We start from the raw sequence: 13,826 nt of genomic DNA, 5'->3' as shown, positions 1-13,826 counted from the left end.
TAGTCTATAGTCTAGTCTATAGTCTAGTCTATAGTCTAGTCTATAGTCTAGTCTATAGTCTAGTCTACAGTCTAGTCTATAGTCTAGTCTATAGTCTAGTCTATAGTTAGTTAGTTAGTCTAGTCTGCATTCTATTAAGTTATTTAAATTTGAAGTTAGTTATTATACTAAATTTTTCAAAAACTTGCAAATTAACACCAATTACTTTAACAAAATCCATTCCTTTACAAAATTCATCAACATTGGCCAACAAATTTGTTTTCACGAGATTAATGACATTTTCTCATGTGCATAAACAGCAATAAATTGTGGGGGGGGGTAAATGGATTTTGTCATTCTGTTTGTAACACAATGTTATTTGTAAGTCGATATTTGAGTTTAGTTTTTCAAAATATTACGTATTGATCTCTACATTGAAATAAAATGTACCTTCCTGCACATTGAATTGATTGAAATCTTTAAAAATATTATTTCTCTTGGATAAAATCGATCAAGACAAAAATGTTAGACAAGCGAAAAACTGGAGGGTACTTAAGATTTGTTGCAGCCTAACATACCATGCATGCTTGTTTGAACTTTCCTAACTATTTAGAGTGAAAAAATCCAATGACAAATTAACTAATCTACCCAACAACTGAAAACAAGAGAATAAAATTTAACTCAAAAAACAAATTTTTAAACATAGACGATGGACGACATCATCATCAAACAATATAAAACCAAAAAAATGGGAAAAAAACACATACATATTCAACTGATGATGAGGACTATGACGACATACAATTTTGTGTTCCCAAACAATAATTCAGCCATTTAAAGGCAACTAGTTACATGAATGAACTATCAGGGATGCGTAATGCAAAAAAACAACAACAACAGTAAAAATGCCAGAATGACAATGTGGCGGGTGGTGGAGAACTTGTTTCGGGATACACATCATGCAAAAACAAAAGCCATTGAAAGCAATCCTGAAAAATGTACATTCAGCACAATCGATGGAATAAAACATGACACAATTGTTTGATGCAGCTTTAGTTGTTCAAATGAAGATTAAACTGCTATTTTGAATGCTTTTAATGCTACCGATGATGATCATGACGATGATGATGGCGACTACGATGATGCTGGTGATGATGTTATTTTTACCATCACTCTACTTACGTTTTGGCCTATCAATCATTCCACAACCACTTGGAATACATTGAGTTTTTTATTCAGTATAGAAAAGATGTAGAGCTTCAAAAAAGGTTTTAATACATTAGGGTATTCCCTATCGAAATCGACTAGTCTATACTCCATTTTATAGAATAGCCTATAGTCAAGGGTATAGTCTAGTCCAAAATCACGTCTATTGTCTAGTCTATGGTCTAGTCTATAGTCTAGACTAGTATAGACTAGTCTATAATCTAGTCTATAGTCGAGTCTACAGTATAGTCTATAGCATATAGTCTAGTCTATAGTCTAGTTAGTTAGTTAGTTTGTTACTTAGTTAGTTAGTTAGTTAGTTAGTTAGTTAGTTAGTTAGTTAGTTAGTTAGTTAGTTAGTTAGTTAGTTAGTTAGTTAGTTAGTTAATTAGTTAGTTAGTTAGTTAGTTAGTTAGTTAGTTAGTTAGTTAGTTAGTTAGTTAGTTATTTAGTTAGTTAGTTAGTTAGTTAGTTAGTTAGTTAGTTAGTTAGTTAGTTAGTTAGTTAGTTAGTTAGTTAGTTAGTTAGTTAGTTAGTTAGTTAGTTAGTTAGTTCACGCTGGTCTTTTTCATCCATTGGGCACACTTGACAATGGTCTACCACAATGGCCCCTGAATATTTCAATGAAGAACTCAGATGGCAATTTTTGTACATGGATATACCGGTCCATGTACAAGCACTTTCCTCAAGTTCTTCGGCTATCTAATCTTTGACCATTGCTGCCCCGTTGCTTAACTTCCGACATGTAAAACATTACATCCGTTTACAACCACGCACATGGGATGGCCTCTTATTGATTTGGCAACAACACCTGGAGACGCTAGACAGAAGTACGAATCCATCAAATAAGTCAAGACTTTGTTCTTACTCACATGGACGCATTATGGTAATTCCGAACTGAACATATCAGGACAAGGATAGAAAATTCAATGGTATCACTTGTATATGATGCCTTTCATCCATCAACAGACAACCCAGCACACATCTCATTTATCCGACACATTCATAAGAGAAAAACATACGACACATTTATTATAGGTAGACGGGTAGGTGAGGTCCGCATTCATCCCGTACAAATAATACCAATTCATTTCCAACGCTTAGTCCCACAATCACTCGTCTGTGGTGTATTTGTTGTTTCGGCAACAGCACCGAACTTATTCCCAAATATTGACTTTACCTTATATCAGTCTTTTAAACGCAACTCACTCTTCCTACGAATTTGGGTTTTAATCACAGCCACTATGTGGATCCCAAAAGAATCTCAACCAACTGACCAGCTAGGACATAGTCCTGCGGCCAACTGGCCACCCGTAGTATCAGATTATGTGGTTCTCTGGTTAGACCTCTTTTCAATCTATGTAAAGACTAAGCCAGACAGTAGACTGTAAACACCAATTTATAGTCCCGGCCGACTAGAGGTATTGGTAGCACCTATCTACCCCCGGGTTGCAAAACACCAAGAAGTTTTAACCGATCTTATACATACTCCTGATCTTGCCCCTTCCATCCAATATTTCCAACGACGCAGCTTGCGTAAATGAACTTTTATTAACAACGATACGAAATTTTTGTATGCATATTTCATAATAATTGTTTTAAAAATTCAACACAATTATACTAATGTACCGCTAAAATAGCTTAATTATGAGTAATTAGCAAACTATTTATTTTTTATGCTTTACAACATATACATACATATTTCAGCTTCATATTCCCACAAATATTTCAAAATTTACAATTTATAGAAAAATGAACAAGCATTCACTTCACATTACCGCAGGCCATACAATTTAAAATCCACAAATCAATATAGAAAATGTGATTTGGAAAAATTTGTAAATAATTGTGTACCGGGAAAAAAAACATAGAGAATGTACTCAGCGAAATGACCAACCACATCCGATGAATGTAGGGAAAAGTTTTTGTGTTTTGTTAAACAAAATGAATTACACAAATACTTTGAATACTTATTTATTCAGTTAAGGATGAAAAAATAGCACAATAACATTAAGTTGTTAATAGTCTAAGATTGAACTAAACTAGAGGTAAATTAAAACTATAATAGAACTGAACTGGCGTATATTGTCCACTTTGTGGAAAAGTTTATAGTCTAATGTTTTGGCTAATGTATGGATTTTTATATCTGATTTAAAAATACTGCTAATTCTTTACACATTACTGTATGTTCACATTTCAATCTCATGCTTTTTACAATTGACCATTCAATGAGCAATTATTCGCTTACAAAAAAAAATGTACTAAAAACAATAGAAAATGAACACAAATACATACAATATTGACTTCATACATGTGTAAATGTAAATTATTACTCATACATAAAATACACATGTACTGTATACTTACGTACATAAAGATGATTAAAGTTTTAAATCACTTAAATAACATTTTTTGTAAATGTATAATAATGATGGTACTTGTCTTGTCAAATATGTTCCAAACAAAGAAATACCTTCATAAACTTTAAAAATAAATATCTATAGCGGATCTAATGGAAGTATCTTTAAATAAGATTTGTGTTATTATTGGCATATAATAAAATTATTCTTCTTGGTATTTTGTGGATAATAATAAATATTTTAGTTGAAACTAATTGTCACCAAATGCTGCTATAGCTTCTTATTGTGTTCGCTTTTGTTTAAGTTTTTTTTTTATCGGACTATAACCTTTTTTTGGTGAATGAAAAGAGACCTCTGAATGCAATGCATTTAAACAAATATACATTAAGGGTGTTCCAGAAAGAAAACGGCCTCTGGTGCTAGTATTTTAGAGCAGAAGTCGTGGGCTCGATATTTCTTTGCATTGAACTACTCAACTAACTTACTAACGAACTAACTAGCTAGCTAACTAGCTAACTAACTAACTAACTAACGAACTAACTAAATAGCTAACTAACTAACAAACTAACAAACTAACAAACTAACAAACTAACAAACTAACAAACTAACAAACTAACTAACTAACGAACTAACTAAATAGCTAACTAACTAACAAACTAACAAACTAACAAACTAACAAACTAACAAACTAACAAACTAACAAACTAACAAACTAACAAACTAACAAACTAACAAACTAACAAACTAACAAACTAACAAACTAACAAACTAACAAACTAACAAACTAACAAACTAACAAACTAACAAACTAACAAACTAACAAACTAACAAACTAACAAACTAACAAACTAACAAACTAACAAACTAACAAACTAACAAACTAACAAACTAACAAACTAACAAACTAACAAACTAACAAACTAACAAACTAACAAACTAACAAACTAACAAACTAACAAACTAACAAACTAACAAACTAACAAACTAACAAACTAACAAACTAACAAACTAACAAACTAACAAACTAACAAACTAACAAACTAACAAACTAACAAACTAACAAACTAACAAACTAACAAACTAACAAACTAACAAACTAACAAACTAACAAACTAACAAACTAACAAACTAACAAACTAACAAACTAACAAACTAACAAACTAACAAACTAACAAACTAACAACCTAACAAACTAACAAACTAACAAACTAACAAACTAACAAACTAACAAACTAACAAACTAACAAACTAACAAACTAACAAACTAACAAACTAACAAACTAACAAACTAACAAACTAACAAACTAACAAACTAACAAACTAACAAACTAACAAACTAACAAACTAACAAACTAACAAACTAACAAACTAACAAACTAACAAACTAACAAACTAACAAACTAACAAACTAACAAACTAACAAACTAACAAACTAACAAACTAACAAACTAACTAACTAACTAACTAACTAACTAACTAACTAAATAACTAACTAAACAACTAACTAAACAACTAACTAAACAACTAACTAAACAACTATCTATCTATCTATCTATCTATCTATCTATCTATCTATCTATCTATCTATCTATCTATCTATCTATCTATCTATCTATCTATCTATCTATCTATCTATCTATCTCTATCTAACTAACTAGCTAGCTAGCTAGCTAGCTAACTAACTAACTAACTAACTAACTAACTAACTAACTAACTAACTAACTAACTAACGAACTAATTAGCTAACTAACAAACTAACTAACTAAATAACTAACTAAATAACTAACTAAATAACTAACTAAATAACTAACTAAACAACTAACTAACTATCTATCTATCTATCTATCTATCTATCTATCTATCTATATATCTATCTATCTATCTATGTATCTATCTATCTATCTATCTATCTATCTATCGATCTATCGATCTATCGATCTATCGATCTATCGATCTATCGATCTATCTATCTATCTATCTATCTATCTATCTAACTAACTAACTAACTAACTAACTAACTAACTAACTAACTAACTAACTAACTAACTAACTAACTAACTAACTAACTAACTAACTAACTAACTAACTTACTAACTAACTAACTAACTAACTAGCTAGCTAGCTAACTAACTAACTAACTAAATATCTACCTAACTACCTCATTACCTAACTAATTACCTAAATATCTCATTACCTGACTATCTAACTGGCTTTCTAAATAACTAATTAACTAACTAACTGACTTTCTAACTTATTAAACTACTTACTAACTTATTAACTAACTAACTGGGATAAAAAATGATGAAAATTTCATCCTTCTTTGGAATTCACCGCATGTAGTTAGATACTAATAAAATTTTCCAATGAAATCTCCTTTAAAATATATCAACTTTTAATTATTTTAATTTCGCTAGAATAACCCCAAAACAACAACACATCTTAACACCACTAAACACACATAAAATTCCCTTGCCCAACATACACGTATCAATCATTAAACTATTTAATCATTATCATTACATGACTGAACGATTGGATAGATGGATGGATGGATGGATGGATGGCTGGCTGTTTGGTTCATTGGGTGATTGACTGACTGACTGACTGACTCATAGCATATTGTCCACATTTTTTCCTCTCTCTTATATTTTTAGATGATTTTTTTTCGTGCCCAGTAAACCCAGTAACCACTTTAAATTGTTACAAATGCTTACCAACTTAACTAGCCACTAAAAAAGTTTTTTTTTTTTTTGATTATGTCATGAATGCTTCATTAAGCTTTTATTGAAACAACGATGAATTGAAATCGAATAGAATAGAATTGAAGTAGAACACAGCATAGAATAGAATAACAAACTGAAGAAATATATGCTACAAAAAACAAAAACAAACTAGACAAAAACAAAAAAAAACTAACTATTGCTGTTGAAGCCTGTTGAATGAAAAAAAAAGTTTGCAGAATATCGCCAGAGTTTAAGTATTATGAGCATGAGGAGAAGACACAAAAATGTCACTGTTGACATGCCTTCTGTTTTATTCATTTCAAGTCGAGTAAAAAATGTGTGGAAAACATCAATTAATGACAAAACAAAAAGAAAAGGATAACGATTTCCTGAAGACATTTTTTTTGTTCATTTCAGTCTTCTTAATGAATTTCCGCTGAAAATGAATGATTTAACTCGAGCTGCATTTTTATGTTATTTGCAACCAATAATAGATCAATGAGTTTGAATAATACTTTTTTTAGTGGGATTTTTTTTTAAGATTTTAAATAATTGTTAGAAACTAAAATGATGACATATAAAATGAATTGATTTACAAAGGCATGATAATATAAAGATAATAAAATGTTTGACAAATTAATGTAATATTTTATAGTCAAACTAATGAAATGCGTTCATAAGATGTTCTTCGTTATAAATATGAACAATTTTGTTAGGATAATGGAACTTTTCATTACCGACTTTTCATTTAAATTGCAAAGTTTTTACTTAATATTTTTTTAACAATATATAAGACTTACCATTTATAGAAATTTATCACTAATGATATTGGTTAAATCGTACCGACTCAATATCAGTTCCTGAGAATCTGGAAAATACTGGATTTTTAAAAATTTTTCTCATATATCAAATATTTATGAATGAAATACGTCCATAAAATGTTTTCGTTATATGTATGTAACACTTCGTATATATAATGAAAAATTTCATTCCTAGAATGAAATAATTTAAATTGGAATTTTTTGAAATATTTTAAAACAATATTTTAATGCTTACCTTTTATAGAAATTTTTCACAGACGATTTTGCTGAAATCTTGAATCGTTAATGCGAAAATCTGAAAAATCTTAGATTTTTTGTTGAATTTGCCATAAATCTCTGTTACTTATGAACCAATGTTGCTAATGACTGATAGACAGACAACAATTGTATCTTCGCTCCGTCATGATCATGCTCGTCCAATGATTGTCGTCAACTTAGCTGTAACAACTGAAAGTTTTATTTACCACGAACGAAGTAACGGCCAAAGTTAACAACAACTATCTAAAAGAATACAAAATATATTTATATAATTTTTCTATGTTCGGAAAATTATTTTCTAGAAATTACAAATGCAATAACAAATTTTTGAAATTGTGGACATTTAAGTAAAATTTTGATGAGGGCGGCTAAGGTCAAATGAGGCCCTATAATTATAGAGTTCATGAAGGTCATCAAGATTAATATAGAACATGATTTTGCAGTTTTTTTCGAGACACGAGTACGTTAAACATAATTATGAACTTAAAAGCCCTATTTGCCGGGTTCAGTTGTATGGGGGGTAGGTGAAATAATGGACCTTTGTTAACCATTCTCAATAGACTTCGTCTACGGTATCACAGAAGATCATGTGCCAAATTTCATTGAATTATCTCCATAATTGCTAACTGTAGTTTGATTACCGGTTTAAAGGCCCTATTCGGGGGTTCAGTTGTATGGAGGCTAGGTTAAATAATGGACCGATCTTAGTGATTTTCAATAGGCTTCGACCCTGGGAAGATCATATAACAAATTTCATTGAATTAACTTCAAAATTGCGACCTGAAGTTTGATTAAAAGGTTTATAATGACAGACGGAAGGACAGACGGATGAGAGTGCAGTTGTATGAGGGCTAGGTGAAATAATTGACCGATATTAACTATTTTTAATAGACTTCGTCTATAGAACAGTAACAGATCATGTGCCAAATTTCATTAAATTATCTTCAAAATTGCGACCTGTAGGTTGATTACAAGGTTTACATGTCCTATTCGGGGGTTTAGTTTTATGGGGGCCAGGCCCTTCGTCTTTAGGACAATAGAAGATCATATTCCAAATTTCATTGAATTATCTCTAAAATTACGATCTGTAGTTTGATTACAAGATTTACATGGACAGACGGACGGACGGATATAATCGACTCAGGAAATGATTCATAAACGATTAGGACCAATATTATTGTGCGTTACAAACATCAGCACAAACCCAATATACCCTACCCACTAAAGTAGTGTAGAGTATAAAAATAAAATACTTCTCTTATCAATAAGTCCTTCAAGTTAAAAGAAAAACTTCCAACCAACTTATATTATTATTGTTCTCTTGTAACATAAGCTTTTCAGTTGCAGCAGCGGCATTATCTATTGTCAATATGTTGCATGCAACATAAAACTAACTTAAATGCAACAATACAAATACTTGTATTGGCAAAGACAATAGATTAAATTGTACCCTTTTCTCTTTAAAGTGAAAGGCTTAAGGATATTGTCTTCATAAAAGAAAAAAAACAGTGGAAAATATAAAGGATAATGTCATAAACAAAATACGTATTTTTTAATAAGGATATCAGTTTTTGTTTCATTTCCGTTTCCTAGTGCCTAATTAAGTAAATAACACAATCTTGATTTGAGATGTTCTGTAAATGTTTAAAACATTTTAACCGTTTTGCTCTCTACACAATATTATAGGAAAAATTTTTGTGAAATTTATTGCAAAAAATTAAAATTTCTCACACGATTCCCTATTATTACTAAAAAGGGATTATTAAACACCTCTTATAGTCCTTTAATACTTCGTTTTTTTTTTTTTTTGCATCATCCTGCCCCTTTATTTTATTCTCAAATTACAATTATCTGCAACAAAGACATTGTATATGTATCTACAAGTACTTGTCCCTTTGCACAAAAACGAGTAAAGAAAAAAAAAACAAACTGAAATACCAACTTTCAATGGATTTTATTTTGAAGTTGTTGCTACACTTCTGTATACAATTTATTCTTATCATATTCTCTCCATTCTCTACATTGTTGTTATTTTTATTGTATTTTTATAATTCCAATAGATTTTTTTGGTTCAATTGTTGTTTTATATTTTCATTCCCTTTTTCCTGTCGTTATAACTTTTTGTCGCATTGATACTCTAGTATCGAGTGTAGTACTGCACAGTCTGCCCATAAGTGTTGGCGTTGAAACAAACAAAAACATACCTCATACAATGATGGTAAAACATTCTTACTTAATACCCTACATCAATATTATAATGATTTCAAATGTTACATTCCAAATGTTACATTAAAAATTATTCATTTAAGAACGTTAATATAAGCTACCTTTATACGATAAACCTTAAAAAATTTTAAAAATTTTTTAATCAAACATAAATCTGGTAACAGTTTTATATTTAGGGTATTACAGATACACAAGAAACGAATATTAAATTATATTATTTTATTCTTTGCTGGGACTTACTACAACAGTATCACTACCCACCAACTAACTCGTACTTTAACATAAACTGTCAAGTGTTTGGTGCAGCAAAACTTGAAATTCTAAACAAGATTTGTGGAATTATTTGTCATGTCGCAACAACATTGAATTCTTGAGGGTGTCGGAAATTATTTGTAAATGTTGAAATTATTATCGTAATGATGTTATTGACGAATTTGACGACATTCTGAAGTGTTTGTCATAATTTGGAATGGAATAAAAAATAAAATACATACTACTTAATAGTTATTATAATGAAAACTATTGTTAAGGAAATAACATTAAAAGCTTTAGTTTTTCTCTAGTTAAGTTCTAGTTCAGTTCTAGTTCAATTCTAGTTCAATTCTAGTTCAATTCTAGTTCAGTTCTAGTTCAGTTCTAGTTCAGTTCTAGTTCAGTTCTAGTTCTAGTTCAGTTCTAGTTCAGTTCTAGTTCAGTTCTAGTTCAGTTCTAGTTCAGTTCTAGTTCAGTTCTAGTTCAGTTCTAGTCTAGTTCTAGTTCAGTTCTAGTTCAGTTCTAGTTCAGTTCTAGTTTAGTTCTTGTTCAGTTCTAGGTTAGTTCTAGTTCAGTTCTAGTTCAGTTCTAGTTCAGTTCTAGTTCAGTTCTAGTTCAGTTCTAGTTCAGTTCTAGTTCAGTTCTAGTTCAGTTCTAGTTCAGTTCTAGTCCAGTACTAGTTCAGTTCTAGTTCAGTTCTAGTTCAGTTCTAGTCTAGTTCTAGTTCAGTTCTAGTTCAGTTCTAGTTCAGTTCTAGTCTAGTTCTAGTTCAGTTCTAGTTCAGTTCTAGTTCAGTTCCAGCTGTTCAAGGAAGAATAAACCACATTTATTTTATAAATTTTTAATTACAATAACAATTATGTGCTACTGTTTTACATATAAAAAGTTAAAATAACGCTCAATTTAAAACATGTCAGATTTTTATTATTGACAATACAAAACCGTTAAAAATTATGATCTAGAAAAGGCTTTCTCACAAACATATTTTAGCACAAATATCTAAACACTAGGGTATTTGTACACTTTTTTCGCAACAGAATCATGCTACATCATGCACACAGTAGAAATGTTTGAATCTGTGTAAGTATGACATGTATGTTTGTTTCAATTTGAGAATTGCGAGTAAAAATAATCACTTAGTAAAATTAAAACAATCTCAGTTCTTTATTTATGTGTTTTTTTTTGTAAAATGTTTATGGAAACTTGACGGTATTTCGTTTTGTGATTTAATTTCAATTTCGTTACATTTTAAATGTGATTGCTTTGGCAATACCCCAAAGATCGTTGTTGGATTTTTATTTAAAATAAAATTTTTGCTAAATAAAATAATATGTTTTATATAAGTTAAGTGGTAGGTGTTTGTACAACAAAAGGAAACAATAAAAAAATACCTTTAACAGTGTTGCAAATTCATATGTTTGTGTGTATGTACAATGTTTGTTTGTTCAATTTTCTTGCGAGCAATAATAATAAAAAATTATCGAAAGGAAATTAACTACACTTACTCACTCCCCGGCTTGTAACAATTGTAATTCCTTTGGGTATTTGATTGCCAGATTGGCTTGAAATCGTATGTGCTCATTTTAATTTCAATCAATACAAATTCCTTATTGGCAGAGTTTATTCTTTTATAATGTAAACAATAAAGAATTGAACGTAATAATAATGTTTAAAAAATGTAGGTAATCTTTGAAAGTTAAATGGTTCTGCTATATGATGTGTTAAAATATATACAAATACAAACACTTTAAATTGCATTTGTCCGCATTCAAAAAAATGGATATCATTTATATACAAATTGTAATATCATAAACTATAATTCAATATTTCTAATGAGGAAAAAATAACATCTGCATTTGGGTAGAAACTATTTTAATTATTGTTATGTTTCGCAACACTACGTTGTTACAATTAGAAAACAATTGTTTATGGAAATTAGTCATTAAATGTTTATTTAGTTCATTAAAGGAATATATTAGTTTTTTTGGCACTGAGAAGGATTTCAATTATTAGACAAAATCGAATTAATGGAAAAATTATAAGTTTTCGAAGGTAATTATATATGAACTGATCGAGAACTGACCTAGAATTGAACTAGAACTAAACTAGAATTGAACTAGAACTGAACTAGAACTGAACTAGAACTGAACTAGAACTGAACTAGAACTGAACTAGAACTGAACTAGAACTGAACTAGAACTGAACAAGAACTGAACAAGAACTGAACTAGAACTGAACTAGAACTGAACAGGAACTGTGCTTGTGATCGTTGTAAGATAAATGTTTAATCGCTTAATAAAGCAAAATGTTTTGATTTAATATTTTATAGAACGATTACTTTATTTGAAAACAATTCTGCTACTTGTAAATTTCAACGAATTGCATATAAAAATACAAAAACACACACTTCATTCATTTTCTAATCTCTATCATGTGTATAAAATCTAGAAATAAAACAGAAAACAAATATGCTGTTCATAAATATTTACAAATCTCTTGAAAAAATGCATGTTCATTCATACTTGTGCTTGCATAATCAGGACATGTTGTTTATTTGTTTGTTTGTCTAGTTGCCACTATTTTCAATACACAAACATACTTCATACATACATATAAACTTATCCATATATGCATGTATTTTTGTGTACAAAATTGTCTAACTACTACTGCATTCTATGGATAACAGCAAGAGATGCACCAGTGAGACATACAGTATGAAATAATTAAACACGGTGACATGGTAACTTAAGGCATTAGAGCAATTTCATATATAGAAATTTTGAAATGTTGTCAAATGACAACAATTATCCTCACTTTACCATCACTAAAGAACAAAAAAGGATTTCAATATTTATGTTGTTTGTATTTTATGTTTTTATTGTCATCTCATGTTGTGCATTTGCCACAATTTTTTTTTCATATTTTTTTTTTGTTTCATTTTTGCATCTCATTGGCAACTACTTGATGCGACAAATAAGTACTCGAACTCGGTTACAAGTTGATATTTGTCGCTAGTGTTGACTTTTTAATGATTTCCCACTTTACTTTCAACCATATTCAAGTGGTTTTTGGTTAAAGTGTACTTTTTGTTGTTGCCATTTGCTGATGAGCTCATTTCAAAAATGCACAAATAAAAATGGATAATATTATATGAGATTCAAACAGCGCGTTTTTTATTCAGAAAATAAAACAAAAGATTTAATGTACGAGTACATTGTTGTAAGTTCATTATAAATATCGAAATTTAAGTGAAATATTGATTTTAATGAAATCCTTTAAATTAAACAAACTTTTTGTAAATAAAAAAACAACGAAATTTATCCTTTATTTTTCATCTTGTTCAGTTAATAAATTTGTTAATTAAGTCATTTGTTTTATACATAAAAAATTTGTTATATTTATTTAACATTTCCTGAGAAAATAATGACCGTTTCGCCTAATAAAAACAAAGATATAAAGGTAACGTTATTATTGTCATGCTTGGTAGCATAAAATTTAATACTCCATTCAATTATAACAACGCAAAAGCTTTGACTAATTTAATATCCTTTCTTTCATACCATTGTTAGCAGAAAATCTTTTAAAAGCCCACACATCCATAACAAGGAATTTTACTATAAAAAGTGCAAAAAACAATAGAAAAAATACCCGTAATACAAAGAATACATAATGGCACATGAAAGTTGTAATGTTTTTTTAATACTTTTTAATCTTCTACACGCATGTAAAAAATACCAGACAACAGGAAAACATTTACAAAAGCAGACTCACATACGTATCTACATGGGTTGCAAATGTGAATACACTGAAAGTTTAAAGTTATTTGTCTTCGGTTATGTTCTTTAATTCTGTTCTAGTTTTATTCTAGTTCTATTCTAGTTCTGTTCTAGTTTTGTTCTAGTTCTGTTCTAGTTTTGTTCTAGTTTTGTTCTAGTTCTGTTCTAGTTCTGTTTTAGTTCTGTTCTAGTTCTGTTCTAGTTCTGTTCTAGTTCTGTTCTAGT

This window comes from Lucilia cuprina, chromosome 2 (assembly GCF_022045245.1).
Source record: "Lucilia cuprina isolate Lc7/37 chromosome 2, ASM2204524v1, whole genome shotgun sequence".
Classification (NCBI taxonomy): Eukaryota; Metazoa; Arthropoda; class Insecta; order Diptera; family Calliphoridae; genus Lucilia; species Lucilia cuprina.
This window is presented reverse-complemented; position numbering follows the sequence as displayed.